The sequence below is a fragment of the Pseudorca crassidens genome, chromosome 7 (genome assembly GCF_039906515.1).
Source record: "Pseudorca crassidens isolate mPseCra1 chromosome 7, mPseCra1.hap1, whole genome shotgun sequence".
Lineage (NCBI taxonomy): Eukaryota > Metazoa > Chordata > Mammalia > Artiodactyla > Delphinidae > Pseudorca > Pseudorca crassidens.
The window spans coordinates 6,978,636-6,995,840 of record NC_090302.1 but is presented as its reverse complement, the minus strand read 5'-3'; the positions used below and the strand labels follow the sequence as shown (position 1 = coordinate 6,995,840).

The window sequence follows — 17,205 nt, the reverse complement described above, 5'->3', positions numbered from 1 at the left end:
GGCCCCTCCACAGTGCTGCTTGAGCGTCCTCACAGCATGGCAGCCAGCTTCCTCTGGAGTGAGCAATCCAAGGGGGCAAGGCGGAAGCCCCTGTGCCCTCTGTGACTCAGCCTTGGAAGTCACATATCGTCACATATTGTCATGTCCGCTCTATTGGTCATGACACGAGAGCTTTGATACCTGGAGGGGCCATCTTGGAAGCCAGCCATCGTACACTTAGTGCCTCAAGAGCAAGCCTTGCTTTATTTGCCTTGGGTTTCCCCAGGGCCCTGCACAGGCCTGGGGCTGGGGGTGGAGTCTATGCTCAATATGAATTGTTGGAAGAATTAATGAATGAATACACTATCTTATGATAATGAATACAGTGTAGCGCCTACATCTTGGGCCACTGTAAATGGGCTAATATACGGCGACTGAGGCCATGGTAAGAGCTCTGTGCCAGCTCTTGCTGTTATCACTAAAGATGCTGTCCAATCGCATCTGATGCCCAGAGAAGGTGTTGTGTAGGCATGCGATTCACTACACCCAACAGCTCAGCCTCAGTGAATTGGGGGGTATGGAGGATCAGTGATGGTTTGGGGGATTTGGGGAGCAGGGGATGACTGTTCCCAACCCTTCAGGCACTGGTAAGAAAGGATCTAACAATTAAAGGCTTTGTGATGAATGAATGAATGAATAGATGAATGAATGATTGCATTGGAGACCTTGAGGAATTCCTTGCGTGACAGTGACATTCTGTCTCCTTGGCATCTCCTGGCCCTAGACAGGTCTTGGGGAAGAGCACGCTGGGCAGATCTGCTGCAGCCTGGCCCGGGGAGGGCTGGGGCCAGTATGCCAATGAAAACCATGCTCTCCTGGCCAGGGAAGTGCTCAGAAAGTATGGCCAGTACACAACGGCCCTGTGTCACCTGCTGGGATGGTCCATGGACCCACACATCTTGCTGGCGTGATCTCTCAGGTTCCTTCTTGGCAGGTAGGAGGGCTCCCTCCCCAACCTGTGGTCCTTGTACCCCCGCCAGGGGCTAAATATTGTTTTATACAATCCAGGCTCCATGGAAACCGCCCAGATTCAGTTAATCCCCACTTCCCTTGCTTCCAGCAAACCAGGTTTATAGGAATCTCTGGGATCCCAGTCAAGGTGAAAATACGGGTTAGCCTGAGCGTCTGCTGGGTGCCTTAACTCGGGGTGACATTTGCCCATCACTGTTTTACATAGTGAGCGGACGCTGCTCCGTGTAGCCTCTTGTTTCCGTCTTAGCATTGTGAGGTCTTGGGCAGAACGCGTCTGCACAAAGCAGGTGATAACAGGGCCCTGGAAATGCCTCTTCGTGGGAGGCGAGGGCCGCGGACAACCGCTGGTGCCGAGACCAGGTGACATAAGATCCTGGACAAACTGTGTTCCCGAACCTCAGTGCCCACATCTGAGAAGTGGGGGTGATGACAACAGCACGTCTCAGAGGGCTGGGAGGACAAGGGGAGGTAGGCGCCCCGCCTGGTGCCGCCACCCAGCAGATGCCCCTAGATGACAGCTCTGATGGATGTCACCGCGGGCTGGGTTAACAAACCAACTCAAGATCTGCAAAGCCGTGCTGGGCGGCAGGGACACTCCGCGTCCCTGCTCTGGACTGGGCCCCCACCTCCCAGAAGCAGCCACCAGTGTGACCGGGCTTTGCATGTCTGGGGGGAACGGTTGGCTGTGGGAACACATCAATTACACCACAGTGTGAGGTCTCTGTGCTTTCCAACTTTCCATCATGGGTGTTTATTGCTTTGATAATGGGGGTGGGAGCCCCAAAGACCAAACAAACAGCATTATGAGAGAGAAACAGAGATTGAGAATGGGGCCAGGGCTGCGGCATGTGCTATAATAGAAGACAGAGAGAATCCTTTTGACGTGGGGTTTTTTAGATGATGCCCCAGGGGAGGGGAGGCCTCCTGGGGGAGGTCCCTGAGAAGAAGGAGAGGTGGGTCAGACCTTGGGATCGACAAGACAGGGCTGAACCACGGGGCAACAGAGCTCGCCTGTCGTTTGTCAGCTGTGGGGCCTTGGGTAAGAACTGCCTCAGTCTCTCCCTCTGTAAAATGGGGGTGATGAAGATACCACCGGCCCCTCCACCTCTCAGGGTGGTCGTGAGGCTGAAAGGGGTGAGCAACCAACGGGGCTTGGAGCTGAGCCTGGCAGGGTGGGCTCTGTATTCCTGTTTTATGGATAAATCAGAGTGAAAGCCCCACCCACCACCAGGCCTGCCCCAGAATGCCTGCAGGCGCAGCTGCTTGTTGGAGCAGGCCGGCAGTTCAAGTCAGGGAGTCTCCCCTTTTCTCTATCCTCCCTCTTGCCCCCTCCTTGCTGAGGGGGTGGGGGATGAAAAGCTGCCCCTGGTCTGGTGATGGCTGAGGTCCCTCAAAAGGCGGCATGGGGCCTTTGTTAGCCTCTGCCTGTGGGCTCCTACTAACAGGCTGGGGAGAGCCTTTAAGGGGCCTGAAGCCTCCAGAGACCCCTGGTTTGGGGGAGAGGGGCTAACAGTGACGGGGCCTCTTCCCCACCAGGGCCCTGCTCTCCCCCAAGTACCATCAGCCAGCCTCAGGCGGGTTTCTGCCCACACGGGTCTGGAAGCCCCTCTACAGCGCTCCTTCCACCAGGACAGCTCAGACCTCCTGGCACCACTGTGAGGGGCCTGCCAGTCCCCTAGTCACCTCAGCCTCTGTCCACACCCATGGCACCCGTGTGGTGGGCTGGGAGGGGCTGCATTGAGAGAGGAGGGGGTGCAGGACCATCTGAACCCCCAGACAGGTGAGTGCATCCGGGCCCCAGTCTCCTCATTTGTCCAAGAGGCTAAGGAAACCTCCCTGCCCCCGCGGCTCCGAAAGTCCAGGAAAACTCAGCTCAGTGATGTGTCTGCTACACAAGGGGGCGGCAGGTGGGGCAGGGCGCAAGGGACGGGAGACAGGATGCCAGGCCAGCCCCAGGGCTCTGAGCCACCTTTCTGAACACTGATAACCAGGGGCCATGCAGCCCCTCCAGGCACCACTGTCCTTGTTCTCCAGCTGCATTAAGGGACACGACCCAGTTAGCACTCCGCTGTAGGGATGTTGGGTGCCCCTTCCGAGAGAGCTGGCAGCCTCCTAGCGCACCACTGCTGCCTCCCCTCCCCATCTGCCCCACTCAGGCTTCAACCAGAGAAACACAACCAGCAGGAGATCTATGTGAAGAAATTTATTGCAAGGAATTGGTTATGCAATTGTGGAGCTGGCTAGACAAGCCTGAAGTCTGGAGGGCAGGCTGGACCTCTGGGCCTGGCCTGATACTGCTGTCTGTGGGTGGAATTTCCTCCCCATCAGGGAAGCCTCAGCTCTGCTCTTAAGGCCTTTCAAGTGATGGAATCAGGCCCACCCAGGATATCTGGGACAATCGCTCCGACTTCAAGTCAACCAATTATGGACCGTAATGACATCCACGGGGTACCTTCAGAGTGACACTAAGATTAGTGTTTGATTGAAGAACTGGGGATTGTAGCTTCACCAAGTTGACACCAAGAATCACGTCATTCCTCCTCTGCCAATGGTTTCTAGCTCCTTCCAGCTTGAGCACCCACTCTCAGGGGGTCCCCACCAGTGGCAGGGTGAGGTCGGCAGGGCTCCCAGCCCTGCTGCAATGAATTCACCTGGACCCTCAGCGCTCAGCCTGGCTCCTCCTCCAGCCACGCGTCCCTTACTTGTGAAATCTCCCTCAACCAGCCTGGGCAACCCCTGTGGGAGCCCAGCCTGGTGCGGAGCCACCCTCAAGGAGCTGCCGCTCGTTTGGGGGAGCTGTCAGAGCCCAGAACAGCAGTCTGCCAAGCGCCTCAGTTTTCCGGGCCCCCAGGTCACGCTCTGGGCTGGATTCTCTGATGAGGCTGCAGCTCTGGGCTGCAGGAAACCAGCCCCGTGGTTGTTTTGTTTTGATTGCACAACCCCGGAGCAATCAAGGCCAGAGCGGACATCTGCTGTTTTGGCCGCCCAGCATCCACGGCCCGCCTCTTTCTGGCAAAAGTCTCCCAGTTGCCTCACGGGGAATTCCCCCCATGTGTGCAGCCTGGGGAGGGGGCTGCCAGGCCAGATGCTCCGTCCTTCCGTGCCAAGGGATGGGCCTGTAGCCCCGGCTGGGTCAACAGCCCTCCTTCCCCGAGGATGGGGCACTCATTCCTTGTCATGATGGCCAGCCCCAAGGGTGTCACTGAGTCTCCCTTGCTCTCCAAGATGCTCCGGTTGCATCCTCACTGGGGCCTGTCTGCTTCTCCTGTGCTCCTTCCATTCTGAACTCCCCCTCAGTCTGGTGATAAAGCCTCTTACTGATCAAGGCAAACAGAGCCCATTTCTGTTGCTTACAACCACAGAAATCTGACTGAATCTGAACGTTAATCCTGGCTCTGCCTGAATCTCTGTGTGACCCTGGGCAGGATGGCCCCTTTCTGGCCTCAGTTTCTCCACATGTGCATCTCAGCTGGCCTCCCATGCTGACATCTATGACCCCCATGGCTGCTTCAGCCATTGCAGCCGACTGGAATTGACATGTCCACTGTCATGGATCAGCTGAGGGCTTCTCTGCCTTGACCCTGGGATCTCCGGGGCGTGTTTAGTGGGGGAGGGAAGACGGAAGCTGCGGAATCCCTGGTTCTACCGCCTACTGTGGGGCCATAAGGATCAATGTACTCGGTACCAAGGCCTTGCTAAGTCCCCAAAATAGGTCAGCGTTGCACAGCTAAGCTGTCGCTTTAATAGGAGAGTGGTCCACCTCTCTTTAAGCCATTATGCTCATTTTTTTTTTTTTTTTTTTTGCAGTACGCGGGCCTCTCACTGCCGTGGCCTCCCCCGTCGCGGAGCACAGACTCCGGATGCGCAGGCTCAGCGGCCATGGCTCACGGGCCCAGACGCTCCGCGGCATGTGGGATCTTCCCAGACCGGGGCATGAACCCGCGTCCCCTGCATCGGCAGGCGGACCCTCAACCACTGCGCCACCAGGGAAGCCCCATTATGCTCATTTTTTTGAGAATCTGGTGAAAGCTTTGGACGCTCCCCTTAGACCAAAAAATCTCTCTCCATCCATCTCTCTCTCCCTCCCTCCCTCTCTCTCTCACATGCACGCGGTGCACACACACACACACACACACACACACACACACACACACTTTAACGTACCATTTCAGGAGAACTAGGCACAGGCGTCAGATGCCCGTCCTAACCCTCAGGCGAGCAGCCCCTGGGTTTCTAAGACAAAGAACCAGCTTCAGCACACAAGTCAGCGGCCGGGCCCGACACCGGGTGCCTTGTGAGCGTCAGCTCACCCCCTAAAGCGAACAGCATTTGTGGTAGAGACTGCTATGTTTTCACCAAACCCTGCTTCATTATTTTCCTCTTGGGCATGTAGCAAGACTACATTTCCCAGCCTCCCTTGAGGTTAGCCACGTGACTGAGCTCTGGCCAATGGAATGTGAGCTGAAGTGATGTGCCCCCACCACCCCTTTTAGCCTGGTCCATAAAATTCCTTCTATGCCATCCTCCACTCTTTCTCTACCCTCCCACAAGATGATTGTAGAGGAGCAAAAGTCCCTAGAAGCTGATGAACCACAAGATGAGGGAGCCTGGGCCCCTGAGTTACTGCATATGGAGGAAGGCCTCCACCTCTCCCCTCTACCAGCCCGTAGTAGATTGTGATGTGAATAAGAAACTTTTATTTGGGGGTGGTTTGTTACATCCCTTAGCCCATCCTGACTAATACAGCATTTGTATTATCTCCATCCAGGGGAGCTGCTCTTCGTTTTAGAGGAATCCATCTTAGGTTTCCTTTCAAGTAGCAAATCTCCTCCATTACCTTCAGCCTGGGATCCCCAAGGCTGCAGAGGCTGCACGGTGGGCCCTGTGCCTGGCACTCACCTGAACTCAAGGTACTTTCTCCAGGACTCATGTTTACCACCAATCTTGGCCTCACCCCTTGCCCTCAGGCTCCTCTACCTGGCTTTCCTCATTTCGCGATATCTATAGTCTGCGATCTTCCTGTCACATCCCGTGGCCTCTCATTACTTTGGCTGTTGTCTGGGCTCCAAAGACCAGGGTCAGCTGTATCTATTTGTTTCTCTCCCACACAGCTCCTTGAGGGCAGGGCCTGGGGATGGTTTCCTGCTGAATTTCCTCGTGCCTAAGAGAACATGAGCACGCAGAGAGGGTGCTTCTGAAATGCTGTGGTCTTTGCAATTGCACCGTGTGGAAAGCCCCGAGAGGGCTGTCGCTGGAATCCCATTTTCCTGGAGCACCTGGATACCAGAGGGAGACGCTGGACTCTACCTATGGCTCATTCCCTAAATGGGCTGTAGCGAGGTTCCAGGAAGGTGGAGGCCAGGAGGCCTGGGCTGCCTCCTTCTGGCCCCATTTCCTAAGCACATATTGCACCCTGGTCCCTGGCCCCCGCGCCTACGTGCTGGGAGAAGGAGACAGGTCAAGGTCATGATATTCCCCACTGCGGGTCACCCTTTTCACCACTGTGCCTCAGAGAGAGGTGTGGCCCCTACTTTTTTTTTTTTTTTGGCTGCTTTGGGTCTTCATTGCTGCGTGCGGGCTTTCTCTAGTTTGGGGGGAGCGGGGGTTACACTTCGCTGCGGTGTGTGGGCTTCGCCTTGTGTTGATTTCTCTTGTCGTGGAGCACGGGCTCTAGGCGCGGGCTCACTAGTTGTGGCTCGCGGGCTCAGTAGTTGTGATGCACAGGCTTAGTCGCTCCGCGGCATGTGGGATCTTCCCAGACCAGGGCTCAAACCCGTGTCCCCTGCATTGGCAGGCGGATTCTTCTCCACTGCGCCACCAGGGAAGTCCCCTGACCCTTACTTTTAAAATAATTCAATTGGTCTCCAAACTACCTTTAGCCCTTTACAAACCCTTTAGCCATTGCTTACCTTCATAATAATAACAATAACAACAACAACATTAACTCTACTTGCTGTGTATGTGCCAGTCTCCAAACTAGACCATTTATATCCTAGATTTTTCTGACCCATCAGATCAACTCCTGGGGATGAATGCTGTCATTATTCCCATTTTACAGGTGAGGAAGTTGGGTCCCCATCCCAGCAGCCCCCAGGAGCAGCTGTGGAGGCACCAGACAGGGTCTGGCCAGGCAGGGGTGTTGTGGCAGATAGGGCTCCCCAGGACTGCCTTTCCCACTCCCAACAGTGGGAGAGGAAGCTGCTGGGAAGAGAAGAGGAAGGCAAGTTCCCTCCCAAGGGGGCTCCGCGCAGCTCCCAAGCTCGCCCTGCTCCGTTCCTTTCCAGGTGTCCTTGCCCTCCGCCCACGCCGCCAGCCACTCTGACCCCACTCTAGAGCTCTCCCTTCTCCTTCTCTGGCTCCCACCATCCGAGTGTCTGCTGTGGGCTTGGCTGTCTGGTTTCTCCCCAGCAGACTGGGGAGCGACGCCTCTCCAAGGTTGTGTGCTCACTTTGCAAAACAGCAGAAATTTACAGCCCAAGTAATTGATCACTGTGCCGCTGCCTCTCTCCACCTTGCTCTGTCTCCTAATTCCCTTCTCCCTGCTCTCCTCTCTCTTTTTTCTCAGCGCGCCATCTGTGGTGTCAGAGAGAAGGAAGCCAAGAAGAGGGAGGTTCTGGTCCCAGTTCTGCCAAGTACAAGTCACATGAACCTCAGTTTCCCCAGCCGCAAAACAGTGACGCTAATAATAACCGCTTACAAGTGGGCGGGGCCCCGTGGATGCCGGGGCGATAGGAGCGTCCATGCAGGGTGACTCCGTTCCCCGGACAGCTTTCTGAGGAGGGGGTGGCATGGAGCCCACCTTCCAGATGGGGACCCTGGGACCCAGAGAGCTTGGGGTGTTCCACTAGGCCTCACAGAGCTTGAACAGCAGGGCAGGGGCTTGAATTCCAGTCCACTGTGCCCCCAATTCCAGACCATTAAGCGACACTGCAGCCCTCTCCCCCAGGGCCAGTCAGAATAGAGGTGATCCCTGCTCCTGAGGCTCTGGGGAAGAAACGGAGGCCCTCAGGGGCGAGGGGAGAGGCTCTGCAAACTGTAGAGAGCCGTGATGATGGAAGGAAGCATCACCATCATTTGCTGACCCCTCTCCTGGACCAGGGTCCTTGACTGGGAGACTCTCTGGGACCTAGAAGCTGGCCTGGTCCTCAGATTCCGCCTCTCCTTCCAAAGACCTTGTGTGAACAGGGGCCTCCTGCCAGCCACGCCCCACACCTGCCTGCCTCCTGGTGCCTCCAGGGAGGTCCCAGAACCTTCCAGAACGTTCCCCAGGAAAGGATTCCGAAGAGCCCTTCACTTGCCCTTCGCAGGGTAGGGGAGGCACACAGGCCTGGGAGGGGCCGCCATGTCCCAGGCCTGAGCCCTGCAGGCCTGGCTGGGAAGCCCCCTCCTGACTGCCACTCCAGCGCTCGCTGGCCCCCTTCAGTTCTGGGGGGAGAATATTTCCAGGGGGCGAGAGCTTGTCTTTTCCCTTCCACTCCCTTCTCTTTCTTGTTCGCAGTCTAGCTTTATCTCAGCCTCTGCGTGTCTCTGTTTCTCGGCTGTCTCTCTGTCTCTGTCTCTCTCCCAGCCTCCAGCCCACAGGTGAGGACTTGCTCCCCTCCCGTGCCAAGTACAGCTCCTCTCCTGCCCACTTGGCCTCCCAAGGTGCCTCTGGGCGGCACCAGCCTCCTCCCTTCGCCATCGCAGCTCAGGGTCTGCAGCTGGGGGGCAGCGGGTGCACTGTGTCCCCCACCCTTTCTGGAGGGGCAGGAGGCTCCAGCCCCTCCGGCTTCCTGCTCCGAGACCTGGCTGGCGGAGATGAGAGCCGGTCGCAGAGCTGGGAGCCAAGCAGCACACAGAACAAACAGAATTTTTTTTTGCAACTAGAGGGGGAAGCACAGAGCTAAAAATAAAACGAAAAGATCAGTATCTGTCAGTCTGACAGCTGATTGGCTGCTCGGAGATGCATATAATTACCAGCAACTGGCGCTGGGTAGGCAAAGCCGGGAGAAACTGCTGAGACGAGGTTAGGATTTAACCTTTAAATTCTGGAGCCACCCGAAAGCCGAGGGGAGGACGCCGGGCGTCGGTGCTAATGAGGGTGGGGGTGGGCGGTGGGCGGCTGAGTCCTGGGCAGGTCCCGGGGGGCTCATCCTGGAAGGCCCTGGGAGCCCTTCTCCCTGGCCACCTCCCCCATCAGACCGGGAGTGCGTTTGATTGGGCGGCCAGGAGGCATTGGTCCTTCTCCCCGCCCAGCGGGGGGGGGGGGGTGTCTTACGGGAAGTCAGGGTCTCACCGTGGCGTGAGTGAGGGGGCTGCCTAGGGCTCTGGGCCCCGCCCAGACTGGCCTCCTGCTGAGGTCCACCCCTATCCCCACCTACATTCTTCCGCTTTTCCCAGCCTAGTGTTCATTTGTGAAACCCACCCCGGCTCCCCTCCTTCCTCCACCCCGGCGAGTCACCCGTGCTCCCGGCTGTTTCCTGCCCCACCTGGGGAGGGCATCTGGGTACCTCAGGCTTGTCCTAGGTCCCCAGAGATAGACAGAAACAGCAGGACTGGAGGGATGTTGTGGTCTCACTAAGCCTCAGTTTCTTCATCTGTAAAATAGGGGTGATGATAATAGGCAGATGCCAGGGGTGCTTTGGGCCCCGTCTTGCGTCTTGATTCTCTCACCCGAGCCAGGAGTCAGGAGATACGGGCTCTAGTCTTAGCCAGGAATTGTCTCTTTCTTTCTTGGCACTGGTCTCCCCATCTGTAAATTGGGAGTAAGAGCTCCTGCCCTGTGTCCTCTGGGGTGGAGTAGGGAGGTGCCAAGTGAGATGGCGTAGGTGACGGAGCTCAGCAAACTGTACCTGTCGGGGCAGGTGGGAAGGAACTTCTTGTATCTTCTAGAACCACCACTTTCTCCCTTCCAGGCTTTTGCCTATAGGTGTGGCCTTCCCTTCAGTGTCTCCTCCTCTGGGAAGCCCTCCCTGATTGCCCCAGCAGGTCCTCTCCTCCTGCTGCCCTGGGTGTCTCACCTCAAGCTCAGGCCCCGATTATCTGCCTCCCACACAGGTCTGTGAGCCCTCTGGGGGCAGGAACCACATGCCTGACGAGGGCCTGGTCCAGAGCCCCTTGGGAAGAGAGACACCAGACCTCTGATGCAGGAGGAGGTCTTGGGCCACACTGCCCAGGCTTCGGGCAAGCAGTGGCCTCTGTTGGTGGGGAACCATCTTTCCTCAGTGATCAGCAGGTCCCAGGTACCTGCGTGGCACTGGCCCTTTCCCTGTACTCAGCAGGGTGGCCGGTGGAGCCGCCACTGGGTGCTAGGACCTAGAGAGCCCAGACTGACTACAGGAGACCCTGCCCAGAGCTCCTAACTGGGGTGAGAGGCAAAGGGCAGGTGGGGGAGGCAGTAGAAGGAAACCATGAGTTCACACTGGGGTAGCCCAGCTGTGCCTGCCCATCTTAGACACCTTCCAGCCATTATCCCATCGACTCCCCCCAATAACTCATTGGAGGCACTGCTATTGTTACTCACGTTTTGCAGATGAGGAAACTGAGTAGTTGAGCAACACGGCTAGTGAGAGCAGAGCCTGGATGCACCCAGTCCCCTTCTCCCAAGGCCAGGCCCAGCAGCCCCTGCCTCTCTGGGAAGGATGAAAGGGAGGTGCAGGGAGGGGCGATGTTTCTGGAGCAGCTGCCCTGAGACCTTCTGGGCAAATTGTCACAGAGAGTCTTGAGAATGCTTTTGTGTGTGGTGTGCAAAGGAAATCCCCTTTGGTGTCTCTGAGAGATCGGGAAGATTTAAACTGCTTTTCGATGATTTGGGGGTGTCAGACTGGTACTGCTTTTGAACGTGACATGGTGATGAGACTGGGCCCCAAGGCAGCCCAGTTTTATTCAGGTTACGGTAATAATCATCACCACAGCAGCAACTAGAGCAGTTTTCACGGGCTGAGCGCTCACCACGTGCTGAACGCTGGGCTCAGCCGTGGCTTGGATACACACTCTGCATCCTCACCACCAGCTTGAGATAGAGATTATTCTCATCCTCGGGTTATTTCCTTATAGCTGATATCTGAACGTGTTTGTCTCCACGCTCAGTCTCCCCTGCTAGGCAGGGGAGCTTGGTGAAGGCCCCAATCTTGTCTCTCCCATTCATCGCTGAGTCCCCGGCACCCAGCATCAGCTCCTCAAGGAGCAGCTGGACAATAAAGCTTTGCCGGACACATTTCAGATGAAGAGACTGAGGGTCAGAGAGGTCACACAGCTTGCTAAGAGGGAATCCCAGGTTTCTGTGGCTCGAGAGACCAGTTTCTAATCACCAACTCATACAGAAGCTTGAAAGGCCCTCTCGGAGACCTGCCTCAAGACAGCCAGAGAGCATGAATCCCCCCACCCTTACCCCCTGCCCACCGTTCTCAGGCCTGGTCCTAAAGCCCAAGAGACTTCTAATCTGAATCTGCCCCCTCCCCACCTCCTGCCTGCTTACCAGGGGATCAGATGGAAGTTGGCCAGAGTTAGCTCAGGCTTGGGGAAGTTGTACTCTTCCAGAGTTGCCTGGTGTTTTTGGTGTGACCTCATTCAAAATTTCCTTCCCCGTCACACTGGTTCCCACTCGGAGAAATCTTTGAAGCAGAGATGACCTTATTATGTGGTTACTGGCCCGGTTAATTCATATGTGCACTTGATCATTGCTGCTTCTCTCTGGGATGGGGCCCTTGGTTCTGGGGGAGTCTAACCAAGGGTCTCATGGAAGCCAGGGGTAATAAACCCAAGACGCTCATGGTTAAGAACTTGACTCTGTCACTGAGTGACCTTGGGAACCTCATTTGACCTCTCTGAGCCTTGACGTATTTGTAAAAGGGGGCCATGCATGGGGAGTATCTGTCTTGAATGCTGGCTGCAGGTGGGAAGAAAGAGATCAAGTTTTCTTTTTAAAAAAAAATCACACTTTCCACAAATAATAGACAATTTTTATCCCTGTACTTTAAGAAATGTTAATTTAAAAAAAAATCTGAACACCAGACAGTACCTGGGCACCTGCCATGTGCCCAGCCTTGCATCGGAGTTGGGGCTGGATAGAGGTACCCCACTCGTGGGTGTGGCCTGTGATGTGTGTGTTCACCTGCTCAGGCCGTCCTCACAGCAACCCCACAAGGTTCGAGGGACCGGGATCGCCATTTCCCAGGGGAGGAAACAGGCACAGAGAGGAGACGTGACTGGCTTTACGTTCCACGCTGAGAAGCGGATGAGTCTGGCATTGGACCTGGACGCTCTGTTCTACCGATGAACAGGCCTGTGAGCCCTGACTGCAGGGCCCTAAGTGAGCTTTCAGGGCACAAAGACGAGCCAGGGGCGCCCGTGCCCTGGGGGAGCTACCTCTCCTAGGAGCGGGGGACACATTGAAAAACCAGTGAAACGTGGTGTACCGGGGGGCACCTGAGGCTGGTTGGTGCATTGACATCAGAGTTCTAGGTCCTTCACTGTACAGATGGATGGTACATGTTTTTTTTTTAATACCTCAAAACGGGCTCCGCTCGAGCTGTATTTGAAAGCCAGCTGGCTTACCCTTCACTGTGCTGTTCTAGTCCACGGCCGCGGGGCCTCTGGACTGGGGTCTCCGGCTCCTGCCACTCAGACACAAGGGATCCTTTTTTAAGAAGTGGCTGTGCCCCTCCCCCCGAATCCCGAGTCCAAAGGTGACTTCAAGTCCCTCGTGGAAGGACACCTCCCAGTGGTCAAGAACCTGGGGTCCCCACGCTGACAAGGTGTCTCCAGACGGAGGAAGCGCGTGGCAGGGGCGTGAGCTGAAGTTGTCCGTTGATCGCAAGCCCCCTGTATCCACTGGACCTCAGAGCCCCGGCGGTTAACCTCTGAATGTTCCCGACCAGAACCTCCAAAGCCTAACACCTCCTGTGGGTGTGGGGTGGAGGTGGGAGGGATGGAGGGGAAGGGTCTGCCTTGAAGGAGCAAGGGAAACACCATCCCAGCCCCAGACGTGCACTCGGACAAGCCGAGATGGGAAGAAAAGTGCAGAGCGGAGCGGAAGCCGCACGCGAGGCCCACCGAGAGGTCTTGTTGCCGGTCTCCACAAGAAATTCAAGGTTGTCAGCGGCTGGCTTCCTGCGAACAGGAGCCCACACGTCATGGTCTGCTTCCGTGGAGAGCGTGGCACGAGAGCATCTCGTGAAGACTTGTGAGACCAGATGGCCCAGCCCTGCCCTCTGGGGCTGCCTCCAGCGCTCGATCCACTTGAAAGAAAACAGAAGCTGATTCCTCTCTCCATCCCCGCCAGAAAACTTCCTCCTGCTTTCATTTGCCCCCAGGCCCATGTTGGCCCAGCAAGAAAACTGCCTCTGTGTAAGTAATAGCAGCTTTCTCAGTGTGAGTCTATCAAGGGCGTCCACGATGCCGTGCAGCTCCCATCGGAGAGTCTGAAGGAGCACCGTGGGTTGACGTAATCCCACCCAAAGCAAAGAAGGGTGATGTCGTTTGGAGCCTGTGGTGGCCGGGCCCTCCGTCAAGGTGCAGTGACCATCAGGGATTTCAGGAGGCTGTTAGTAGCATGGGGTCTCTCCCTCCGCCACCCCCGTGGCCAGAACTCCTTGGAGGGCTCCCCCAGGGCACCCCAGATTGGGAACCACTGGGCTAAGCCCGTTGGGATGAGGGTGCGACTCTCTGACGATCCCTGCAGCCTCTCCCATTTCCCCGACCAGGAAGTCCTCCTGCCGCGGGGTGTCCGGGGAGAGCTTGGTGGCTGTGAGGTCATCCTGACTCTGCCATTTACCAGCTGTCTGAAACCCTGGGTCCTCTTGCTTCCCTCTGTCAGGGCTGGGTGTCTTTACTGTCGCCATTACCTCTTGTTCAGGTGTCCTGACTTCCCGCCCCGTCGTGTGTGATCCTCTCGCTGGATTTCCGTGATGAAGGAGGGATGCAGGGGCGGGCGGAGTGCACGTGGAAACGGGGCTCGGGAAATGTAGCTTCTGAGAAGCTGTCTGTGCTGGGAGCCTGGAAGGTGGGTGAGGAAGTGTGGCCCGTTAGCAGGCAGGCTGCAGGCACTTGGGGGCGGCAGCTCTGGGGAGCAGCCGAGCGCGCCCCATCTTTAATGTGCCTGGAATCACCTGGGAATCTTGTTCCAGTGCAGACTCTGATGGAGCAGGCCTGGGCAGGGCTCCCAGGGGAGGCAGGTGCTGAGGTAGCCAGGGCCACACTCTTGAGTAACAAGGTGCCCCCACTGGGGCCTCCGGCCCAGGGAGGAGGGAAGGCCACTTGGTGTCTGGAAGCGATGGTTCCAGAAAGGCCTGAGAGCCCCCAGGATGTCCATGCAGGGAAAGATGAAGCAACATGAGGGTAGAATTATGTTTTCAACAGAAGAAAAGGCCTCTGCCTGCTAGCGTTCCCACCCCCCATGCAGCCCCAGGGGTTTGAAAGACTGTGGTTTTCTGAGCACAGCCTTCCTTCGCTGAAGGGGGTGGATTCGCTCTTAAAAAGTTGCCTGTAAAATGATTTTTTTCTGTATCAAATGCTGTTTTCTAGTGGTGCGTGTTTTAAGACCACGGTTGCATTCCCACTGAGAAGTATCCAGCTCTGAGGCCTTGTTGTTGAAGACGTGGCAAACACGAGGGGCGGGGAGTTCAAGGCCACAGCGTGGCCTGAGTGTCAGTGGGCTTTGGAGCTGATGAGAGCTGGAGCTACAGAGGTCAGGAACCAAAACCTGAATCCCCAGTGGTCCCCAAATGCACTGAGGTCCACGGCCAAACTGGCTCAGAACCCTGACCAATAAATACCACTGATTGTATCACTGGTGGGACCAGAGGGGACCCAGGGCAAACCAGCCCTTCGGCTGAAAGAAGAGCTCAGAGAGACTTGGCCCTCTTGTCTTTGTATATGACACTGTCAGCCACCCTCTGAATATCAGGCTGAGAGTGGTTTTGTTCTTATGTTGGACACAATTGTCTCACGTGCTATAGGAGCCTGATGCCATGGCAGTCTGGCTGTGCTTCCCAAAGGAGCTCTGAAACTGTGATGCCAGAGTGCCACAAAGACTCCCGAGAAACAGCTTCCTCGCCCAGAGGGGTCTGCTTGAATATGCCGAGGTGCACTGGGCATCTCGAATAAGAGACGAAAGTCCACAGTCTGCCAATACTGGGCAGACTGTGGTTTTCAGAGTATAGCCTGGGGTCAGCATTACAAGGAACACGCTTCGGGAACCCAGTCAGTGAAGGGCCCTCGTAACTAAAAGGTCTCTCTGTTTCTGTATTAGTTATCTACTGCTGCATAACGAATCACCCCGAACCTAGTGGGTGAAAACAATAGGCATTTATTTTCTCCAAGTGTCTGTGGGTCAGGAATTCAGAACTGGCGTAACTGGCTTGTGGTCTTCACTGAAGTTGCAGTCCAGGTGTCAGCTGGGGCCGCCGTCACCTGACAGCTTGATTGGGGCTGGAGGGTCACCACCGTGGTGGCACACTCACTGGCTGGCAGTGCGGTGCTGGCTGTTGGCAGGAGGCCTTGGTTCCTTGCCACACAGACTCCTCCACAGAGGTGCTGGAGCTTCCTCACAATGTGGCAGCTGGCTTCCCCCAGATGAATGCAAGAGAGCAAGACTGAAGCCTCTCATGACCTGGCCTTGGGATGCACGTGTGATCCTTTCCACACCGTCCTATTGGTCCCACAGGGCAGTCCTATTCATTGTGGGAAGGGCTGAAGGAGGTCGAAATCATTTGGAGACCATCTTGCAGGCCGACTGCCACGGTAAACATCTCTCCAGCACAAGGACAGATAACTTGCCTCATTCTCACAGCTGGTTTCTTACCATTTAGTGCCAATTAGTAATTTTGAGAAGTGACCCTGCTAGGAGGAGGAGACCAGGAGTTTATCAGCCACGCCAACACCCCATGAACAGCAGCAATAATAATCATCCAGGCCCGTTCGTTGAGCCCTTACCCTACGCCCAGTGCCTCAACAGCATCGCGGAGACATGCAGTCCTTGTCCCCAAGCAGCAAGTTCCACGATATCTCCAAGTTATGCCACTCATTTTTATGAAATGTATAAAATGAGATTTTGGGGGGCAATGGTGGCTACAGGGACACAAGCAGCTTTGCCCCCTGAAAACGCAGAGATAAAATCCAAGACCTGTGTGAACCCACGTGGAGAAGACTGGGGTGGGGTGTAAACTCAGGATGGAGAGACGCCAGAAGTCACAGGGGCTTCCCTGGCGGCCCAGTGCTTAAGACTCCACAGCCCACTGTAGGGGCGTGGGTTCGATCCCTGATCGGGGAGCTAAGATCCCACATGCCACGTGGTGCGGCCCCAAAAATGAATAAATAAACACATAATAAATAGGTGAGATAAAATATTTATTTCGTGTGCAGTAACAGTGTGTGAAGAGTCAGGGTGAGCCAGGAATTCTTTGGTTTCGCCCCAGCCTCATGCTAGGAGAAGGGGTCACATCTCCGGTGGTGGCCTAGTGGTAAGCAGTAGACACCTAGGTGCTCAAGACACTTGCATCCCAGGCCTGCCATGTCCGTTACTAGCTCTGTGACCCAAGCAAGTGACTTCATGGTCCTGTTTCCTGTAAAATGGGGTAATAATGGCCAACTCTTCTGGTTGTGATGAGGCTTCAGAAGGTGCTGGAATGCTCTATCCTGGCAAAGCTGATGGCGGGTCACCAGGGTGGTGGCACCCCAGGTTCAAAGAACCTTTGTAGAAGTGCCATTGCCTGGAAAGATCTTTGCTCTGTGACCGAGAGTGGACCCCGAGCCCCAAAACAGACAGTCGCTGCTGCAGGGGCCCCCGGTATGGGCCACCCCAGGGGGCTGGAAGGAGCTCAGCTCCCGCTTCTGCTGGGGGCATGTGTGGGCCTGGAGCCAGCCCAGCCCTTTCCTGTCCTGTCCCAGCATGATTTCAACAGAGGCAGCGTCCTGGGCATGTTTTCCCCTCAGAAGTCTCGACTCGCTGAGCAGGATTTGGGGAGGTCTGGCTAAATTTGCTGTCCCGACAAACAGACCAGGCACAGAGACTCTCAGAAAACACAATGTAGGCGCTAGTTCCTGATCCCACAGCCTGGGCCTGGCTTGACGGAGGGTTTTGGGGTCAGGCTGGCCTGACCCTCAGGGCTGTGTGACTCTGGACAAGTGTCTCCACCTCCCTGGCCCTAAATCTCGGGTTGGGCTTACCTGCTGGCCCTCAGTGGGTTCCGAGGAGCCTGGGGTTGCCCAAGGGGA

General features: G+C 56.1%; 1 long non-coding RNA gene across 1 annotated transcript; it reads left to right on the top strand.

The window, feature by feature from the left end:
- Window positions 1–8,906: 8,906 nt before the first annotated feature.
- On the top strand, window positions 8,907–17,205 carry LOC137227356 (uncharacterized). Its single transcript, XR_010944819.1, has 3 exons — window positions 8,907–9,016; window positions 13,847–13,993; window positions 14,515–17,205. It is a non-coding gene; the product is annotated as an uncharacterized lncRNA (long non-coding RNA).